Genomic DNA, 20,606 nt, shown 5'->3' on the forward strand with positions numbered 1-20,606 from the left:
GGGGCTGCACCAGGTACCTGTAAGGGACCAAGAAAATATTGGTGCTTATTTTTAATTTTAAACAACATTTTATATCACGTTTGTGTTTATTTTAAACAATAAACTGAATATTTTGTTAAAAGAGGGGGTTGGATGATGGTAAAGAAGAGACGGGGGTGAGGGTTTCTCAAAAAATCAAAAGGGGGTGTGATGCCAAAAAGTTTGGAAACCACTGTTCTGTACAAAAGTATGGTGACCTGTAGAAACCTGTTTCTACTATATCTAGAGGTATACCAAAAATGGAATGTTAGTGTGTTCAAGATAGTAAGAGGCTTTGGCATAGGTTTTTTCCTTAAAAAAAAAAAAAAAAAAACCAAACATTTATTTAATTAGATCTGTACTGGCACAAAGAGATTATAAAATAGTTAATATTTCAAGAAGGAACATGGACAGACATCAGCTAATTGTTTTTACGTTAGACTAAGAAGCTGACCTGAGCAAAGGAACCAACATCCTCCATGGGCCCTGGGCAAGGTGTATATTGGAGGGGACGGGCCTTGACCAGAAGGGCTGGGATGATGGCAGTCTGCCCTGCACACTCCCTGGATCACCTTTCCCTTTCCCTCACGCCCCCCCCCCCAGGGCTTCATGCAGCACAAGGCATGGCACTCGTGACCATTTAAAGCAGCTGAGCTTTGGGCACCTTTTAATCACCAGGCCTTAAGGCAATCACCCCCTTTGCTTCTCCTACAGGTGGGCCTGGGCCTGAGTTAAGATTCTCTGCATCTATGCTATGTATCTTAAAAAGACTGTTGATAAAATACTAACACCACATTATCAAGACTGGTGGATTACTTGAAAACAAACCCACAAACTATGTTTTTTGCCTGGAGTATATTTTTATGGCCAGGCGATAAACTTGTAAGAGGAGCATCCAACAGAAACAGTGACAAAAATTTAATGACAGCACCATAAATTTAACGCTAAAATTAAACCCCTGCATTAAAAATATAAAGGACCTACAGGTATGGAGTTAGAAATAAGAGTATTTTGGTTTTCCCATGAACAAAAACCAGGGCTCAGAAGCAAGAGTGAAACATGATGGGAACTTACAAGTACCACAGACTCCATATAAAATGTAGGGGCAGCAAGTGAAGGGAATAAAGTTCACAGCAACCTTAACTTATTAACAGGATGTAGGATTGTTAGTTGTATTGTGATAGCACTTAGTACCCCAATTTAGGATCAAAAACTAAATCAGACTGGCACTATACACACAAATGCCAAAAATACAGTCCGTGCTCCAAAAAAATATAATATTTTGTCTGTTTCCAGACATTTATGGGCTTACACTATTACAGTTAAAATGCTGTTATGCAGGGAGGTTAATGACAGCCATCATATATGGGTCTTTGATCTACAGCAGAACCCCAAGATATACACACAAGTTTCATGAATCTCAGGTCAACGTGACTGAGTGTCAGGGAGCTGGGCTGGGCTGCCCGCCACTCAGGAAAGCTGGGAAACTGACCAGAGCAGTAGCGCTGGTCACTTTCCTGGCTCTGGGCTGCCCATCACTCAATGAAGCCGGGAAACTGACCAGCACTACTGCTCTGGTCAGTTTCCTAACTCCTGTGAGTGGTGGGAAGCTAGCACCTGGTGCACTGGTCAGCTTTCTAGCTCCGGTTAGTGGTGGAAGCCAAGAGTCAGGCTGCCACCACTGACAGCAGCTGGGAAACCACTCCTGTCAGGGGCAGCAGCCTGACTCTTGCCATCCCTGACAGAGCTGTTTCACAGCTCCTGTTGGAGCAACAGCCAGACTTTTGTGGGCCACTAGTGACAGAAGCTAAGAAACTAACCAGCACAGCAGCACTGATCAGACTATAACAAAATAGCTTAGTATTTGTGAGGGAAGTGTGGAAAAGAATTCCTTCTTTCAGACTGCCCAATCAAGGGCCAAACAAAATCAATCACTATTAGTTGCTCAACTAAGGAAACATGCATTTACTGAATAAGAGGGAGGGGCTTTTTAATTTTTGTGAAAGGCAGAAAGTTGCATATTTAACCAAGTAAAACAGGTCCTACGTGAAACCTGCCAAGTTCTGAAAAACTACAGGGCTTTTAATTGAGGAAATGAGATTGTACTGGTGATGACAATACTATTCCTTAAATCAATCTGCCTTACACTTATAAATACACGTGTTACTGTAAGTAATCAGTAAAAATCAATTTCACTGTACATACACAAACCGACAAAAATGTTTTTAAACAATTGAAAATTATTGGTGGGCAAAAAAAAAAAAAAAAAAAAAAAAAAAAACTATTCCATGAGAAATGAGAGTTTGATTTCTACAATGGCTATTTTGACTTGTGATGTAATGCTTTGAATGATTAAAACAAAATTGTCAACATTTCTGAACCTCAAATAACTGACCTATTGGCTAATAATTTCTGCAGACTGTGACTATAACTAAAAATGTTTAAAACTAATATTTAAAATTTAAAAAGTTTAAAAATATGTTTTAAAAAAAAAAAAAAAAAAAAAAAAAACCCACTGATATCTGTTGAAATTTCAAAAGACAAAAAAAACCAAAAATTCTTGGAAGCGTAACTGAAAGCTACATAGCTCATAACTCTATTAAGAATTTCATGATATTTGGAAATTTTCCTAAAACTTCAGCTCCAAGAATCTTAAAATCTCAGCTTTCCTTTTTTAAAAAACATCTTTATTTTAAAAAGGTTCTCATGATTTTGAATGTTTAGGCTTGATGATACTGGGCGTGTCAGATGGTACCATTCTCATAGGACCCGAATGCTAGGTTCAAAAGACACTCTCTGGCTGCAGGGCTCATGTTCATCTGACTTCAAATGCAGTTTTTACACTGAAATGCAGATTGCAGTAAGAAACTGTATGTGCAGTATATTTGACTGCAGAAAGAGGTTTGTATTTTGCTTTGCCAATTTTAAGCAATCCATCACTTCAGAAGACTACCTTATCAACTGGCTAGAGATTTTTCACTATAAATCTTATGCTGCTTAGATAAAAAACCATTAGGACAAAATACTACTCACCTCTATGACATCTTGCAGCATATGCTCATTGCACAAAAATTTGTTAAGTCACAAACCTAAAGTCAAATACTGCTCTCAATCTGCATCCAGAATAAGTCCCAAAATAAAACAAAAACAGTAATTTAGATGTCTGCAACTAGTTTGCAGAATTTTTTACAAAACACGTTTTCATGCAGTCTGCATTTCTTAGTTTCTAAAATATGACAGTTCACTTTGTATAGCTGATTTTAGAAAATGCCCTATAATACAAAACACAGCATTTTATATCACAGCTTTTATTTTTAAATGAATGATGTTGGTTACACTGGAGACTGAAAAGGGTGGACATTTTAGTTAAATCTATAAGGTCTTTGAATGGATAAAAAGATAGTTTAATATATACACTACAGATTGAACCTCTCCAATCTGGAACTGTCTAATCCGGCAACATCCATAATACGGCATGATTGTACATAGCTGGACAACCACTTATCAAGGGTGTAGCCAAGTTTCCTGTGGTCCCATAAAATTGTTTGTAGCCGCCCATCCTGGCTCTCAGTGTTCTCTGCTGTTATTTAGCTCTAAGTTCCCTCTAAATATCCTCCAAGAGCCCAGTAAGCAGTGGCAGTGTTGGTAACATCAAAACAATAGCGTATAGCTCATGTTGCACATCATGAGCAGTCCATCCCACCCTTTAACAACACGCTCTTGCCCTTCAGATAGTCACTCAGCTGCCTCCTGCAGAAATTCCACTATATATTCTTCCTTTCTACCAAAGTCATTCATTGCCTCCCTGTGTCACAGCACAAGAAACACAAAATCAACTTGTTCTACTCTCCCTCTTCTCCCACACATGGTTCAGATGGTTCATGGTTAAATTGTTCAAACCCCTCCCACAATGCATCTCCAGGGTGAGAGTCCTGTGACCATGATCCAACCATGAAGAATTTATTATGTAGCTGCATGTTTCCAGATAATCCTAGTTAGCTGGGTAGTTTGTATTTGACAATAGAGAAAATAAAGTGAATGAACAGACATAAAAGCAGCATTCATTCCTTACCATTGTGTTTCATTAGAATACCTTATGTAAGTTTTCTATCTGATAACTGAAATTCAGGTAGTAAGCATGAACAACTCTTACGTTATTATAACAACTTCCTTAAACCTACATATGTTGGTTTAACAGAGTAATCTATTTCACATAGCACTTAATAGCTTGCCATTTAACACCCGTTAAGGGATCACTACTAACGCATTTTATACTATGCCTTATAATAAGCCCTTGAAGTACAGCACTACCTCCAGATCTGAAGTGGGCTTGCCCCACGAAAGCTCATCATCTAATAAATTATTTTGTTCATCTTTAAAGTGTTACATGACTTCTTTTCCCATTGAAGGATGTAGCTGGATATGGTAAATCATGTCACAAATGTAAAGAAAGCTTTTGCAAATGGGCTCCCTATTTTAAAAATGTTTACTTTAGCCTACAGGGTCTTGCTTGGAATTCCTAATTCTTTTTCACCTTTTGGTAATGTGATTTATTACCAACAGGATGCACAGCTGAGGTGGAACTCTGCACTTGCCGTGGTGGCAAGGGAGTGAAGAAGTGCAAAGTAGACGCTCGTCACGGGAGCATTTCTAGAGACAGAACCTTGGGAGTTGTACCGTGTTGCAGGACTCACATGAATGCTACTCTGCAATGGCACCAACATGCACTCCTGTGATTTGGACCTATTCAAATCGCTGAAGAGTTGTTTAAATAATATGCCGTGGTATTGTTACTGGTACAGCTTCTGAGGGGATGGGCAGTATCCAGCTGAGGACCGTGCCATGTTTTCTTAGCCCTCAGGCCTTGCCGGCATTAGCATCTCACTTCATGAGTAGGTGTGGAAACATTTTGAAAGTATACTTTCCTTTCCTCCTGAAGAGAGGCTGCCTACCATAACATCTGTACTCAGATGCACAGTTGCTGGAAGGAGCAGAATTTTGCCTTTAATTTTAAAAGGCTACGTACCACCCACAAAAGAAACCTTATATTCATTAAAAGGTGTTCTGGTATAGATGTAGAGTGAGTGGTATAGATCCCCTAGCAAACCAATGAGTGTCACTGATAAAATTAGCCTTAGAATTGTCTGTTCAGTATGCGTATTGATTTTATTAATTTTTGTAGCTACCAAAGTTTCTTTTGTGCTCCTTTTCTGATAGATAAAGTAAAAAAGTGTACCGAACAAAATTGTCCTTTGTAAACACAAAGCAAAGTTAGGATCCAACCTGAAAAATATTTACTACTTGGTGTAACACAGGCTGTGGCTACAGTACAAAAATAACTTTGAAGTTGCTTATTTTGAAGTAAAGCATCTGCAACTCCATTCCCAGGAAGATGAGATTCCTTAGAACCCTAAGGATGTGTCTACACTTGGAAATAAGTTCAAAGTTAGGAACTACATTGAATTAGCTGGCGGAGAGTCTACACGCATTTTTCCCTTACTTTGAAGTCCTAGGGAGCCCATCTTCAAAGTCCTTACTCCATTCCCAGGAGTAAGACTTTGAAGATGGGCTCCCTAGGACTTCGAAGTAAGGGAAAAATGCATGTAGACTCTCTGCCAGCTAATTCAATGTAGTGCCTAACTTTGAACTTATTTCCAAGTGTAGACACATCCTTAGGGTTCTAAGGAATCTCATTAGATTTAAGGGCAGTGCGAAGTAGGCACTACCTCGAGTGGCAAATGCCTTTACCCCTCCCTACCCCCGCACTGTTCAGGAAAGCACCCCTATTTAGGAAACCACTTAAGCATGTTCTTAAGTCTCACCAAAGTCAATGGAACTTCACCATATTCTTCACTGCTTTCCTGAATAGCCTTGTTTTTAGGATTGAATTTTATAGTCATTAGGCTGACACATCAAAGCTGATGAATTTGAACAAAAGGTATGTGAACTGTAGTGTACTGCTGTATAATGTTATAAGCTACTGAATCATCAAATTGGGCCCATTTGAGGAGTTCTACGCATTTTGCAATGATTTAGTCTTCTAGAAAAAAGAAAAATTCACTGATTAACATCATAGCCCAGCACTAATATAGTACTAGGCCATATTACAGCATGACACACTAAACCTGCCCAATATGACAAAACACACCACTTTGTGAAGACACATCTTTCACTAAAAGAACTGCATTAATCCCACTCTCAACCAGCCACCAATTCCCCACAGCTCATTTTCGTGGGATTTTCCTTTAGATGAATATTTCATAGAATACTAAGACTGAAAGGGATCTTGAGAGGCCATTGAGTCCTGCCCCCTGCCCCAATGGCAGGACCAAGTACTGTCTAAACCATCCCTGATAGACATCTATCTAACCTGTCCTTAAACATCTCCAGCGATGGAGATTCCACAACCTCCCTTGGCAATTTATTCAACTGTTTGACCACCCTGACAGTTAGGAACTTTTTCCTAATGTCCAACCCGAACTCACTTGCTGCAGTTTAACTTCATCGCCTCTTCTTTTATCCTCAGAGGACAAAGAACAAGTTCTCTCTCTCCTCCTTATGACACCCTTTTACATACCTGAAAACCACTACCATGTCCCCCCTCCTCAATCTTCTCTTTTCCAAGCTAAGCAAGCCCAATTCTTTCAGTCTTTTGCCATAGATCACATTCTCTAGACATTAATCATTCTTGTTGCTCTTTTCTGGACCCTCTTTAAATTTCTCCACATCTTTCTTGAACTGCGGTACCCAGAACTGGACACAATACTCCAGCGGAGGCCTAACCAGCGCAGAGTAGAGAGAAGTCATTCTTCCGCATGTCTTGCTCACAACACACCTGTTAATGCATCTCAGAATCATGTTTGTTTTTTTTGCAACAGCATCACACTGACTCATATTTAGCTTGTGGTCCACTATAATCCCTAGATCCCTTTCTGCTGCAGTCATTCCTACACAGTCTCTCCCCATTCTACATGTGTGAAACTGATTGTTCCTTCCCAAGTGGAGCGCTTTGCATTTGTCCTTATTAAACTTCATCCTGTTTACCTCAGACCGTTTCTCCAATTTATCCACATCATTTTGAATTATGTCCCTAACCTCCAAAGCAGTTGCAACCCCTCCCAGCTTGGTATCATCTGCAAACTTAATAAGCGTACCTTTTATGCCAGTATCTAAATCATTGATGAAGATATTGAACAGAACCGGTCCTAAAACAGACCCCTGTGAAACCCCACTTGTTATACTTTTCCAGCAGGATTGAGAACCATTAAGAACTACTCTCAGAGGACGGTTATCCAGCCAGTTATGCACCCATCTTACAGTAGCCTCATCTAAATTGTATTTGCCTAGTTTTTTTTTTTTGTTTTTTTTTTTTTTTATAAGAATATAACTTGAGACCATATCAAATGCTTTACTAAAGTCTAGGTATACCACATCTGCTGCTTCTCCCCTGTCCACAAGGCTCATTTTCCTATCAAAGAAAGCTATCAGATTGGTTTGACATGATTTGTTCTTTACAAACCGATGCTGGCTGTTCCCAATCACCTTACCACCTTCCAAGTGCTTGCAGATGATTTCTTTAATTACCTGCTCCATTATTCTTCCTGGCACAGAAGTTAAGCTGACTGGCCTGTAGTTTCCTGGGTTAGTCTTACTCCCCATTTTACAAGTAGACACTATATTTGCCCTTTTCCAGTCTTCCGGAATCTCTCCTGTCTACTGTGATTTTCCAAAGATGATCGATGAAGGCTCAGATATCTCTTCTATCAGCTCCTTGAGTATTCTAGGATGCATTTCATCAGGCCCTGGTGACGTGCAGTCATCTAAATGTTCTTAGTGATTTTTAACTTTTTCTTTTTTTATTTCAACTTCTAACCCTACCCATTTCCCACTAGCATTCACTATGTTAGGCATTCCTTCATCAGACTTGTCAGTGAAGACCGAAACAAAGAAGTCATTAAGCATCTCTGCCATTTCCAAGTTCCCTGCTACTGTTTCTCCCTCCTCACTGAGCAATAGCCCTACCCTGTCCCTGGTCTTCCTCTTGTTTCTAATGTATTTCTAAAAAGCCTTCTTGTTTCCCTTTATGCCTGTAGCGAGTATGAGCTCATTTTGTGCCTTAGCCTTTTTAATCTTGCTCCTGCATTCTTTTGTTTGACTATATTCATCCTCTGTAATTTGTCCTAGTTTCCATTTTTTAATACGATTCCTTTATTTTGAGATCATGCAAGATCTCCTGGTTAAGCCAAGGTGGTCTTTTGCCATACTTTCTATCTTTCCTATGCAGCAGGATGGCTTGCTTTTGGGCCCTTAATAAAGTCCCTTTGAAAGACTGCCAACTCTCCTCAGCTGTTTTTCCCCCTCAGTTTTGCCTCCCATGGGACCTTACCTACCAGCTCTCTGAGTTTACCAAAATCTGCCCTGCTGAAATCCATTATCTCTATTTTGCTGTTTTCCCTTCTTCCCATCCTTACAATTGTGAACTCTAAGATTTCATGATCACTTTCACCCAAGCTGCCTTCCACCTGCAAGTTCCCTACCAATTCCTCCCTATTTGTTAAAATCAAATCTAGAACAGCTTCCCACGGTAGCTTTTTCAGCCTTTGGGAATAAAATATTGTCTCCACTGCAATCCAAGAACTTACAGGATAGTTTGTGCCCCGCTGTATTAGTTTCCCCAACATATATCTAGATAATTGAAGTCCCCCATCACCACCAAATCCAGGGCCCTGCATGACTTTGTTAGTTGAATACAAGAGGTGGATGAGGCTTTTTATAAACATTATGAAAATGCTGGAACCCTGAATCAGGATGCCTACCCAAAGGCCTGATTCCTAGGTACTGATTTAGGGCCACCTGCAGTATTTGTCCAATTAATGGCTCATGCCTGAGCTATGTACATTTCACTTTAAGCTATCCACTACAAACTCCTGAAACCTTTGCTTTTTGTTTCTAGTTGAGCATACACTTTTATGTTATGCGGCAATCGGTGTTCTTTATGTATTGACAAAGAAGATGCTTTTCCCCAGAATTATGATTTTACCACTTATAAGATTGACTGCTAGCATAAGTGGCCAAAATTCCATTGAAAGCAAGGGAGTATGGGCACTTCGGGTCTGATCCAACATTCAAAGTCAACAGAAAGACAAGCCAGTACACCTTTTCATGAATAGTTCATCCCATATTGACTGCTGTTCATCTAACACACATTGAAATATGCTAGTGGCAGGTTTGCTCCAAACCACTCAATCTGATTTCATTCTTTCCTATTTTGCAATAGCCTCTGCTTCCCACAAGTCTATAGATGTTTCTAAATGTATCGCCATTTCTATGGCTACGCAATGTGATTGATAGACCCTATACAAAGCGGTAATTAAAAGGCATCAAGCAGACTGAGCAAAAATGTTAAGTGTGGTTTCAAGGGGATCAATAATGGACTTATTATTATTTAATATCTATATTCACACTCCAGGCAGAATGTTATGCATTAGTCACATTAGCAATGGTAGACATTACAAAATCAGATAGGGTAATATTTTATTAATATAAAGACAGACAACAAATGGAGGGAGAGATAGAACACTAAGCAGAAATATAAAAATCAGAATCTGTCTTGGAAAAGAGTTATGCAGTGAAGAATTTGGTAATGTTAGGGAACAACAAGTTAGATACAAAGATCATAACAATGTGATTGGAAAAAAAGAAAATCAACAGTGTGAGTAGCAGGTATGTGAAAGAGATAAATGGGAACCCCAGATTGGTAGTACTAAGAGCTTTCTGCTATGCAAAAACAAAAAATACTACAATAATACTTCAGACTCCAATTATATTAAACGGATTTGAGAAGCATTATGAGAATCTACAGATATGTATCAGAGAGGTAGCCGTGTGAGGTCTGTAGCTTCGAGAACAACAAGAAGTCTACTTCCTGGACACTTCTCTACAGATAAGCCACAGTCACATAAATACCACCCTATACCGAAAACTCACGGACCGCTATGCTTACCTACACGCCTACAGCTTCCATCCAGGGCATACTACACAACCCATTGTTTACAGCCAGGCACTAAGATATAACTGTATTTGCTCTGATCCATCAGACGGAGACAAACATCTACAAGACCTTTACCAAGCTTTCCTCAAACTACAACACCCACCTAAGGAAGTGAAGAAACAGACTGACAGAGCCAGATGGGTACTCAGAAGCCACCTGCTACAAGACAGGTCTCGCAAGTAAAACAAGAGAACACCACTGACCATCACATACAGCCCCAACCTAAGGTCTCTCCAGAGCATCATCAGTGATCTGCAACCCATCCTGAACAACGATCTTCCACACTCACAGACCTTGGAAGGCAGGCCTGTCCTCGTCTATAAACAGCCTGCCAACCTTAAACAAATCCTCACCAGCCACTACAAATCACAAACCAGTGACTCCAGGCCTGGAACCAGCCCCTGCAACAGTCCTCGCTGCCAACTCTGCTCACATATCTACACCAGTGACATCATCACAGGACCTAACCATCAGGGGTTCCTTTACCAGCACATCTACTAATATAATATATGCCATCATGTGCCAGCAATGCCCCACTGCAATTTACGCTAGCCAAACTGGACAGTCTCTCTGTAAAAGAATAAATGGGCCTAAATCAGATATCAGGAATGGTAATGTACAGAAACCTGTGGGAGAACACTTCAATCTCCCTGTACACTCAGTGGCAGATTTAAGGGTGACAGTTCTGAAACAAAAAAAATTTAAAAATCAAATGGAGAGAGAAATCTCTGAGCTGCAATTTATTTGCAAATTTGACTCCATTAACCATGGATTAAAACAGAGACTGGGAGTGGCTCGCAGCTTACAAAGGCAGTTTCTCTGCTTTGGGTGCTAATAGCTCCCCATTAGACTCTGACAAAGGCTCACATCCCCCTGTCTGATCTGACTTGTTTGTAGCTCTTTTGATAAGTACTGTTGATACTAGGCCATTTCTACCTCGCTGAATAGACCTTGTCAGCTCTGGCCCTCCCTCTTACTGGGACCCCACTCTTTAAAATATCCCTCTGAAACCACCCCCCCACCTCATGCATCTGATGAAGTGGGTCTTTGCCCATGAAAGCTTATGCTCCAAAATATCTGTTAGTCTATAAAGGTGCCACAAGAGTTCTTGTTGTTACAGATATGTAATATCTAGTGCTTGAAAAAAAAAAATACAAGAGGGTATATGATTGCTAATTACAAGGAGATTTAAAAAAAGGTATAAAATGGAAAGAGATTATTGTGTGGCAAAGGGGAAAAGAATAGTGGCCTAAAATTAATGCAAAGAAGATTTAATTTAACCATTAGAAGAATTAAAGAGTAAACAGTTGCACTAACACAGTAACTTGCCAAAGAAAGTAGCTGACGCTGCATCTCTAAGGGTTTAAGAACAAACTGAGGCGATGGCTACACTACCCCTCCCTTTCGGAAGGGCCATGTAAATTACAGCTGTTTGAAAATGAAAGTGAGCTGCTGATATGAATATGCAGTACCTCATTTGCACAACAGCAGCCACCTGACCCATCCAAAGTGCTGATCTCAAACTAAAAATAGCTTTTGAAATCAGGGCACCCTTTTGAAGGGACCCCGGCTACACAGCTATTTTTAGTTTGAAATCAGCACTTTTAACGGATTGGGTGGCTGCCATTATGAAAATAAGGCAGTGAATATTCATATCAGCACCTCATTCACATTTTCTACAGGCCATAATTTACATGTCCCTTCTGAAAGGAAGGGGTTGTGTAGCCACAGCCTTAGAAGCTAAAAGCATTAGTGTAAAAAGCAAACATTTTTGTGGAGAGGGATGAAATTGTTAACCCAGTAAGGTCCTTTACAACTCTAGTGGTTTGACAGACAATGAGAAGGGATAATGCTTTAGATAAGGTTGTGACTTTCATGCCCCTTGTCTACAAATGTCTGGCAGCGTTCAAGTAAGCTTTCCCCAGTGGGGTCATTTTATAAATGACACAAGATTTAATAAAAACTTGCTTGTGCTGAACAGGCAAAGAAATATTTCTTTTCACAACAACCAACACATTTTCCCAGGGGGAGTATTGCTATGGATTGTCTCCTCTACGGCAGCTGAAAAGATCACATTCTTACCATATCAACAATTTGGTTCCTAGGCACCATGTGATTCAAGCATGCTTTTGTAACACCAACAAACCCAGTTTGCCAGCACCAAGGACTGAACCTGCAATCATAGGGGCTAAAGCCCTGTGCTCTACTGCATGCACTAAAGGCCAGCTAGCTATCAGCCAAGGCTGTAGAGCAGAAACTTCACACACCCTGGCATGAGGTCTCAGTACTTCTGAGTACTACATGCTTCCATGAGCTGAGGAAGCACGTCCCGAGCTTCTGAGACCTTCCAACAGTTCATCCCGTACAAGCCTCCAACTGTAACACCGACACTCCTAGGTTGCCAGCACCAGGGATTGAACCCACAAGCGCATCACCCCTCTGTAGCTGGCCTTTAGCTCATGCAGTCGAGCGGAGCTTTAGCCCCTGTGTTCACAGGTTCAATCCCTGATGCCAGCAACCTGGGTCTGTCAGTGTTATATTTTTAAACCCATTTCTGAATGGTGCAAAGTCTAAAGTACGTCTTTTTAAAGAGTACATGTGTGTGTGCACATTGCCCCCACCCCGATCCCAATGTTCTCTCAAAGTCATTCCATACAAGGATAATAAAGCATAGCATCCACAGTATTTTTGAGTACAGAGGCACTCCAAAATATATTCAAGTTTTAAAAGGACATATCCTGCAACTGATTTTTTTAACAAAGAAATACCTTTAGCATTCAATGGCAATTCCCCTCCATAGCGTGATGTAAGTTTTAATACTGGATAACAGCTGATCTGCATTACAGTCAAACACTGTGCAGATTTATCTCAAACAAGCAAACCTGTGACACTTAGACTAGCAAATTTATTAGGTCATGAGCTTTCATGGGTAAAACACTATTCATATAAAGAAGTGGGCTTTACCCCGAAAGCTCATGACTGACTAAATTTGTTAGTCTCTGCTGTGCCAGAGGACTGCTTGTTATATGTGAAGCCACAGACTAACACGTCTACCTCTCTGAGACATTTATTTTAAAATCCAGTATCTAGTAACGATGGTGGTATATGAATAAAGTTTTGAACTCATGTAAATAAAGCTAACAAAACTGGGACTGGGCCTAGAAACACAGCGGTATGTGATCAAAACTGAGTCTACAGCCCATCTTTACTGGAGAACTGATATTTTCCCCATAATTTTTCAAGTTGAAAACATTAACTTACTCCACAGTCCTCTACAGCAGTTGCTGGAGAATCTTCCACTGCACAATGTCATATGAAGAGCTGGGCGTGAATTATTTTATGAGCACAATTCTAATGGTGTTACTTTACTTCTTCAGGTTCAAAAAGAAGCCAAAGAAAAATCAATGCCTATTTGTGCTGCTGAAGCTTAACCGTAAGATTCATTATTAACAGTTGCTACAAAAGTCCTTCAAAATATTGCGAGACTTGCATAACTTTTGCTAAGGTATGGCATTGCTATTGCTCACAACCTTTTTGTGTTAAGTACTTGAGACTATAAAAGAAAATGAACAAAAACTGGATTACGTATTTAAGCTGAAGACTACAATGGCAGCGTTTTATTGTAATACAAAAGTTGTAACCATTGTACAAGAAACACATGAACCTTAAACATCCCAGAGGATTGATAACTAAAATCCCTGAGGAGTTTGTAATTGACTTTGATAGCTAGAGGTCACGACTCCCCCTCTTCTCCCCTCATTTCCTCAAAAAAATAAAAAATGCAAGTCAAGGCATTACTATTGTCTTGCACAGACTCAATCATCTGAACGGAATCAATTTGATTGTGAAAAACAAAATGAAGCAAACTTTATAAGGTCATGTAGCTCCTGGTTATCATGAGACATGCATTATTAAATAAGTCTAACAGCTGTAAGGGGGGAAAAAAAGAAAATGATTGACGGAACAATCTCTAATTTTTCAAGACAACTTTCCCCTTACATGGTCTTTACATACAATTCCATTTAAGTCAATTTAATTTATCAATTAAACTGGAAATTTCCTTTCAAATGGGAGGAATTTGTGTCATCTGCAACATGAAGACTGCCCCTTACTGGAAGCAAAACATTTGATGTGGATGGAGCAAAAAGCTAGTCAGCAGATTGTGAGGACACCAATATTCTTCCTCCCCAGCATCCTCAGAGCACTTAAAATGATCAGGGTCCATTAGCTTCTAAAAGTGCTTGCTCAAAACAAGCAGCTCAACTTAAACCACATTCATTTACTAATTTTATATACTTTACATTTCTTCCTCCTAAAAATGAATGCCAGCAGAAAAGCCAGCCATAGAAACTTCCAGGAAGTGGCATTAAAAAAAGAATGACTCTCTCAGTACTTGAGACACACAGGCTACATCTACACTACAGCAATCCATCGATAGACGTTACTGTCAGTTGATATCTGTCAACAAGACTTCTGTCGACAGCTCGCAGCCACACATGAACATGGATCACTCTGTTGATCTGCTCTGTTGACAGAGTGGCCGGACTGTTCGGATGCTCTTGACAGAACTGTCAACCAGAAGCCCAGTAGACAGGGCCACCCAGTGATCCAGAAACCTTTTCTGTTGAGAGAGAGCCCTCCAGAGCATCCCCATTGCTTTTTCGTCTACAGATTCTGTCAAGAAAGGCACTCTGCCTCGTGAAGAAAAGGCAGGAGGCGGTCAACAAAACGGCCAAGCTCTACTGACAGTATGTCATCAGAACCCATTTCAGTGTGGAAGTTCTGCAGGTTTTGTCAACAAAACTCTAGTGTAGATGTAGCTTAGGAGCTTATGTTTTTAGCCTCTGAAAATGATATGATTCAAGGCTGCATGATGGAGGAAGATTGAGCACCAGGTGCTCTTTTGTTCATCAAAACATGAGCAGAAAAGAGTGCCAGAGTATAGGAGCTGGATAACTATATGAACCTCTCTTGCTGTGCAATATGTTCAACTTCACTTAGGGTTTATGCATGACACCAGCGTCTACTGAGCAAATAGTAGTAGTCCCACACAAGCATAATGAAGTTAGTAAGGACTTGCAATGTTTATATGTGCTTCAGGCTCCCCGAATCAAATCACCATCTTCTGCATTAAAGAGCCTTGTGTTATCCACAACTTACAGAAATAAAAGTCTGAACTTTGAAGCTGAACATACTGTGCCTTATATTTTGGAAGCTTGTAATTTAAAAGGTATACAGTAAGCTAGGCTGCTGAACCAGTGTAATAAAACTTGTGGGAAAATGTGGTTTTCATGAAGTACTTTAGCATTCATAGTTAAACATGTTTATTACATATACATGGAAAGATGTTCAAGTGATTATCACCCTAGTCAGGGAGCAAAGGTGAAGGATGCCTTTGATCAATTCCTTAACATGTTTCTTATAGTGAGTTAATACTCTGGTTACACTCAAAAAGTTCAACTCCTAATATTAACCTCTCCCTTTTTTTTTTTTTTAATTTTATCAGAGAAAAAAAAAATCACTGAATAGTTTTCTTTGCCATGCTAATTGAAAATTTGCTTTAGGCCATGCAACAGAATAATCCTTTTGAATAGCACAGCTGACTAAATGAATAAACAGTAACACTTTCTCTAATTCAGAGAAGTGGGCATATCATTAAATTATCTCATAGCAATCATACAACATATTGCAAAAGCCAAAATGACACATCATTAAATTATGGTTTTTTCCTTCTTCCCCAGGCAAATGCAGATTAAGTGAAGTCAATGACTTCACTTTATGGCATTAAGTTAAACTGTACAATTTAAAAGGAAGAGAAAAAAAAAAGTACTGTGTACTTTGTTCTAAGGTGGCAGACCTGATGTGATTGCTGAAAAGTCATTCACTTATGTAATCAGCCATTAGCTGTCATGTATGGTCACAGTGGAAGGGACCACACTAATATACCCTAAATTAATTCCAGATCAATGCATACTATTTCTCTGGCATTGGCTTAGTGAAAGCCTGCCACTCTGCAACAGAGGAGGGAATTACTACTGTAAACCCACAGGTATACTTCTTTAGCAAAATACTGGATTCACACATACAGAGTGAGAATCTGGCTACTTCATTTAGAAGAAAGAAGCTGTAATTAGCTAACCTAACAATAGTTATAGCAGTCTTACAAAATACTTAACAGTATCTTGCGCATGTCAGACATCTTAACCATATTATAGCTCTTTTGAAAGTATATGCAAATAGCTGATACTCATCAAATTATATATTACCTGCAGCATGTCACCCACACGGAAAAGGCTTATTTTATTATTTTACTGTAGACTGGTTGTTTAGTCACATGGCTGGTTTTTACCCTATTATGTTAATGTTGTTCATATATATAAGTGTAGGGAGCCCCATAAAACTCTCCCTCTACTACACCTTCAGAGCTGACAAATCAAAATGACTTAACCTGGAAACATTTTTTTTGGTGGTAGTATCTGTCCCTATTTCCTGGAGGCTTCTGTTCAGAAAATAAGAAAAAAAAATAATAATTTTATATCCATTTACTTTTCAATAGAAGGAAATCCCTCCACATTACTTGCAGCTAGCACACAGTATTATTCATGTTGTAACAGTAAAGAAAGTTCATTCATGTAAGTAAATACACTATCCATCCTTGCTCCCACCCCTTACCCTCACTACCACTACTGAAATCCACATGCTCACTGAAACAGATTACATTCCAAGTAGAGTATCAGTGCTTGCCTGTAAATCAGCATAAATGTTTGGTTGGATTTTTCCCCCCTTCTGTGAAGCCTCATGATGAAGCAGGATGCTCATCAAGGTCACAGTAAAATTGTGATGTTTAGTCTCATAGACAAGATGCTACGACAAAAAAAAAAAATCAAAGGCAAACATAATTAAACATGTTTGAAGTTTGCTATTTGCCTGCCTTCTGTGGCATCACATCTTCAGAGATGGAGTGGAGGGTGATATGGTGAGGCAGGTTGGTTAGCTTAGGCACCAGCTATGCTGAAAGGTGAACACGAGATCTGGCATTTTGCAGGGTAGTTTGTTCAGAACTGAGCTGCTACCTTCACTGAATTTTTAGAAAGAGATTACAGCCACCTGGGCCTGTTCCCACTCCCACTTCTGTAGAGTTTTGCCACGAACTTCCAGGGGAGCAAAACTGGTCACCTGGCCTACTAGACTTTTTTGTATGCCCTGTTAACAGTTGAGTACAGTATGATTTCAGTTTCTTTTGTGACAAATGTCAAGCCCCAGGAAGATCAATGTGTATTTTTTTTAAAAAGGGGGTGGGGGGAGAGCAGGAAAACAAAACTGGCACAGAGAGGGAGCATTAGAGAAACAGGCAATTACCAAAGGACCTGGTTAAAAAGTTAAAATATGCAGACCAAATTCAGTTACCGAATTGCATTGCATAAAAGCCTGAGATACAAACAGAACTGCCCTACAACTACAAGAGCTGCTGCTAAAATGCACTCTGTAAAGAGACTGCCACTATTTAGTTGCATACAAACACAAAGAAAACCCAGCTGACGGCTAATCAACATAGAAGGCATCATCTCCATCGGCTGCAGCTGCCCAAGGAGTCCCGGCGCTGTTCCTTTAACACCATTCTTGTGAAGCTGAAGCACATAAGTGCTGCAAAACGGATGTTTACAATGCACTTCCACACAGTGGGACCCAGGCTGGGGTGCAACAGAGCCCCTCTATCACAACCCTCTCAAAGAAAGAGACCGCGAGGAGATCTCGGACTTCAAGCGACTCCACCGCCTGCCCTCTCTCCAGACGAGGAGTTTCAACCCTACACTTGCAAAGGCATGAAAGTGAGACCTGTCTGCAGGAAGGACTGGAACCGGGGACTTACTTGCCAATGTGCTTGCGTCAGGCGAGCTGCTGTCCCTTGCAGAGCTTGTCCTCCTCGGATCTCCTCCAAGAGCTATGGCCAAAGTATTTCCAACCCGCTCCGGCACATCTCCGCGGCTTATTTGGCGTAATAAAGAAAATCGCTGCCCTCCTCGCCCCCGAGCTCGGCACCCATGGTTCAAAATCGCAGCCGCCGGGAAGTTCCTTTCTCACTGGTGTGTAAACCCAAACAACCCGGGGGGAAGTGGCTGGCGAGCTCTCCAACTCCGGAGCGGAATGACGCCGCCGTGCCAGCTGGCGGGGGCATGCAAGGGGGTTACTTGCCGTCCACCCAAACAAGCAAAGGGATAAAGAGGAGGGAGGGGGGAGCGCCGCCCTTTCAGCAGCAGAGCGAGGCGAGCCGGTGTTGAAGCACCTGCTGCAGCAGCAGCGCGGCGCCCCAGTGCCTGCCGCGGCCGGGGGCGCTGTCCATCCCCGCTGGGGTGGAGCGGAGCTCCCGGGAGCCCCCGCGAGCTGCCCGCCGCCCTCCAGACCCCGACACTCGCTTCCTGCTCGGCTCGCCACCTCCTCGCCCCAGCTCCCGCAAGGCTGCGCGGCCCGGGGCTTCTGCTCCCGGAGCTGGGGAGGAAATCCGGCCTCGGGCAGGTCCCTGGCCGAGCCCTGCTGGGCCGATCAGCCCCCCGCAGGCGGAGAGGGTAGTCCAGCCGGCGGGCAACTCACAGCAAGCGCCTCGGCGAAGCGCGGCGGGCGAGCTGCGGGAGACGGGGCCGGGCGCGGGCCGCCACCCGCGGGGCAGCCCCTGGGACCCGCGCTCGCCAGGCTCAGCACCGGCACGGGGAGGCGGCTTCCCGCTGCCATCCGAGCCCCCGCCAGGCCGTCCCACGTGACTGGGAGAAGTTGCTGCTGCCGGGGAGATCGCTGTCGAGGGGGCGGAAAGGCAAAGCGGCGGCTCCGGAGGGAGAGAGTGGAGCCTGCCAACCCCACCCCGGCTGGGGCCCCGCAACCAGGCCGAGCGTGGCCCAGCGAGCCCCGTGCCGCGAGAACCTGCCACCTCCACCTGGGGCCCCAGAGATCCGGCCAACCGGTGGGCTCTGCCGCCCTCCGAGCCCCTGGGAGGAATAAAGCGCCAGCACCACGTTTGCCACCCCAGTGTCGCTTCTGCTATTGTACCACTCCCCCTGCCCCAGCCCCAGCTCCCTCCTGGCCACCAGGGCTGGCCAAAGTACCCCAGAACCTTGCCCTGGAACGGAATGGGAACAGGGACGGGCTGATAGCTCCTGTCCCCCCTCCCCCGCCTGTCTCAATGGAGAACTTCAGCCCCGCGTTGTACCTTGACAATTATGTGCCCGGAAACCAAACAGGGCCGGCCAAGCTTTCACCCAACCCGCAGGGAGCGTACCCTGACATCGGAACACATGGCTTCCAAAAGTCGGCCCCGGCCAGCCCTGCAATGGCAACTGTTTTAATTGGGCACCTGTAGCTAATTTAGGCGTGTGTGCGTTCTTTCACCACCTCTTCTCTTATAGTACGTCATGCAATGCAATGCTGTCCCCATTGTCTAGCTTGTCATGTGGTTAGTCCTTGGCAGATGGGAAGTATAATCCATCAAGTTCTATATTCAGCAAGTTATCTAGCACTTTTTTAAACAAGAGATTCATTTAAAGCTACAGGGAGCTTTCCATAGTAAAGGAAATGCTACTGTCCTCAACCCCTACCTTGTCAATCAAACTATATAATCCAGAACCCCTTGGCTGTGATCTAAATTGGGCCCTGGCCCTTTCATTTTGTTGTGGTTCTATCTGCTACTGGAACTAACACTTTGTTCACTGCTCTTGTCTGCAAATAGATTAGCAATGGCCTAGACTGCCTCATTGGAATGGCTGATTATTTATGGAGCATCTCAGAGCTGAGGGTTGTCTCCAGCTGTTATCACTAAGGTATTTAAGATACACCCAATGCCTCCCCCTAATGCTGTATTTAAGACACAGTCATAACTAGTTGCAATTTCAAAGGGTAAATGGTATTTATAGCATGCCTTGTATTTATGAGGTGTGGATGAAGGAGAAGAGATAATGTTGGGGAAATTATGATGAATATGGCCCTGGATTCTGCACTGGTGCTAAAAGTTAGGTAGTGCAAGGAGGGATGATGCAGCCAGAAGCAAAGAGCCAAATTAGAGGCAGTGTCAGTTTTTGTACCAGGATTTGTTGGGGGGTTGGGAGGGGACATTTCTTTTGGTGGAGGGGGGAGGGCTTGGTAGAATAGTGAATAAAGCAGGTTCTGGGTTTTATGATTACTGGCCTTCCAATTGTATCCATCCATGTGTGGAATACATTGTTGGGTGCACCAAGGCATGTGTGGATGTGTACCACCAATAGAAACATATGCTGCCGTACGTGGGCATTTATGGGTGCTCTGCCAATCGGCTGGGCAGCAGCTGGATCCCACCTGGGTGATATCCCAAGCACAGAGGTTACAGGGAACACTGTTCCTGGACAAATTTTAAGGCAGTGTTGCACTGTGGTGCATTGGCTTCTCACTTCTGTCCCTGCAACACAAGCAGCTGTGTTTGTATTTTAGACTGTGGTAGAATGCAGGTGCTATGTCTGGGTATTTGCTGCTGGGGAGGTCAGCTAAGACAATGCCAAGACCGTTGTCAGAGTAGGAA

At 42.2% G+C, this 20,606-nt stretch overlaps 1 protein-coding gene across 1 annotated transcript in view; it reads right to left on the reverse strand.

The window, feature by feature from the left end:
* SNTG1 (syntrophin gamma 1) overlaps nt 1-19,367 on the reverse strand; it is a 628,960-nt gene extending 609,593 nt beyond the window's left edge. The window contains exons 1-2 of the mRNA XM_074987189.1: nt 19,269-19,367; nt 17,940-18,232 (exon numbers count right to left, since the gene is read on the reverse strand). The gene's annotated coding sequence lies outside the window, so the exon portion shown is untranslated. The remainder of the gene's footprint in view (nt 1-17,939; nt 18,233-19,268) is intronic.
* Nucleotides 19,368-20,606: the final 1,239 nt, after the last annotated feature.

This window comes from Carettochelys insculpta, chromosome 2 (assembly GCF_033958435.1).
Source record: "Carettochelys insculpta isolate YL-2023 chromosome 2, ASM3395843v1, whole genome shotgun sequence".
Taxonomy (NCBI): Eukaryota; Metazoa; Chordata; order Testudines; family Carettochelyidae; genus Carettochelys; species Carettochelys insculpta.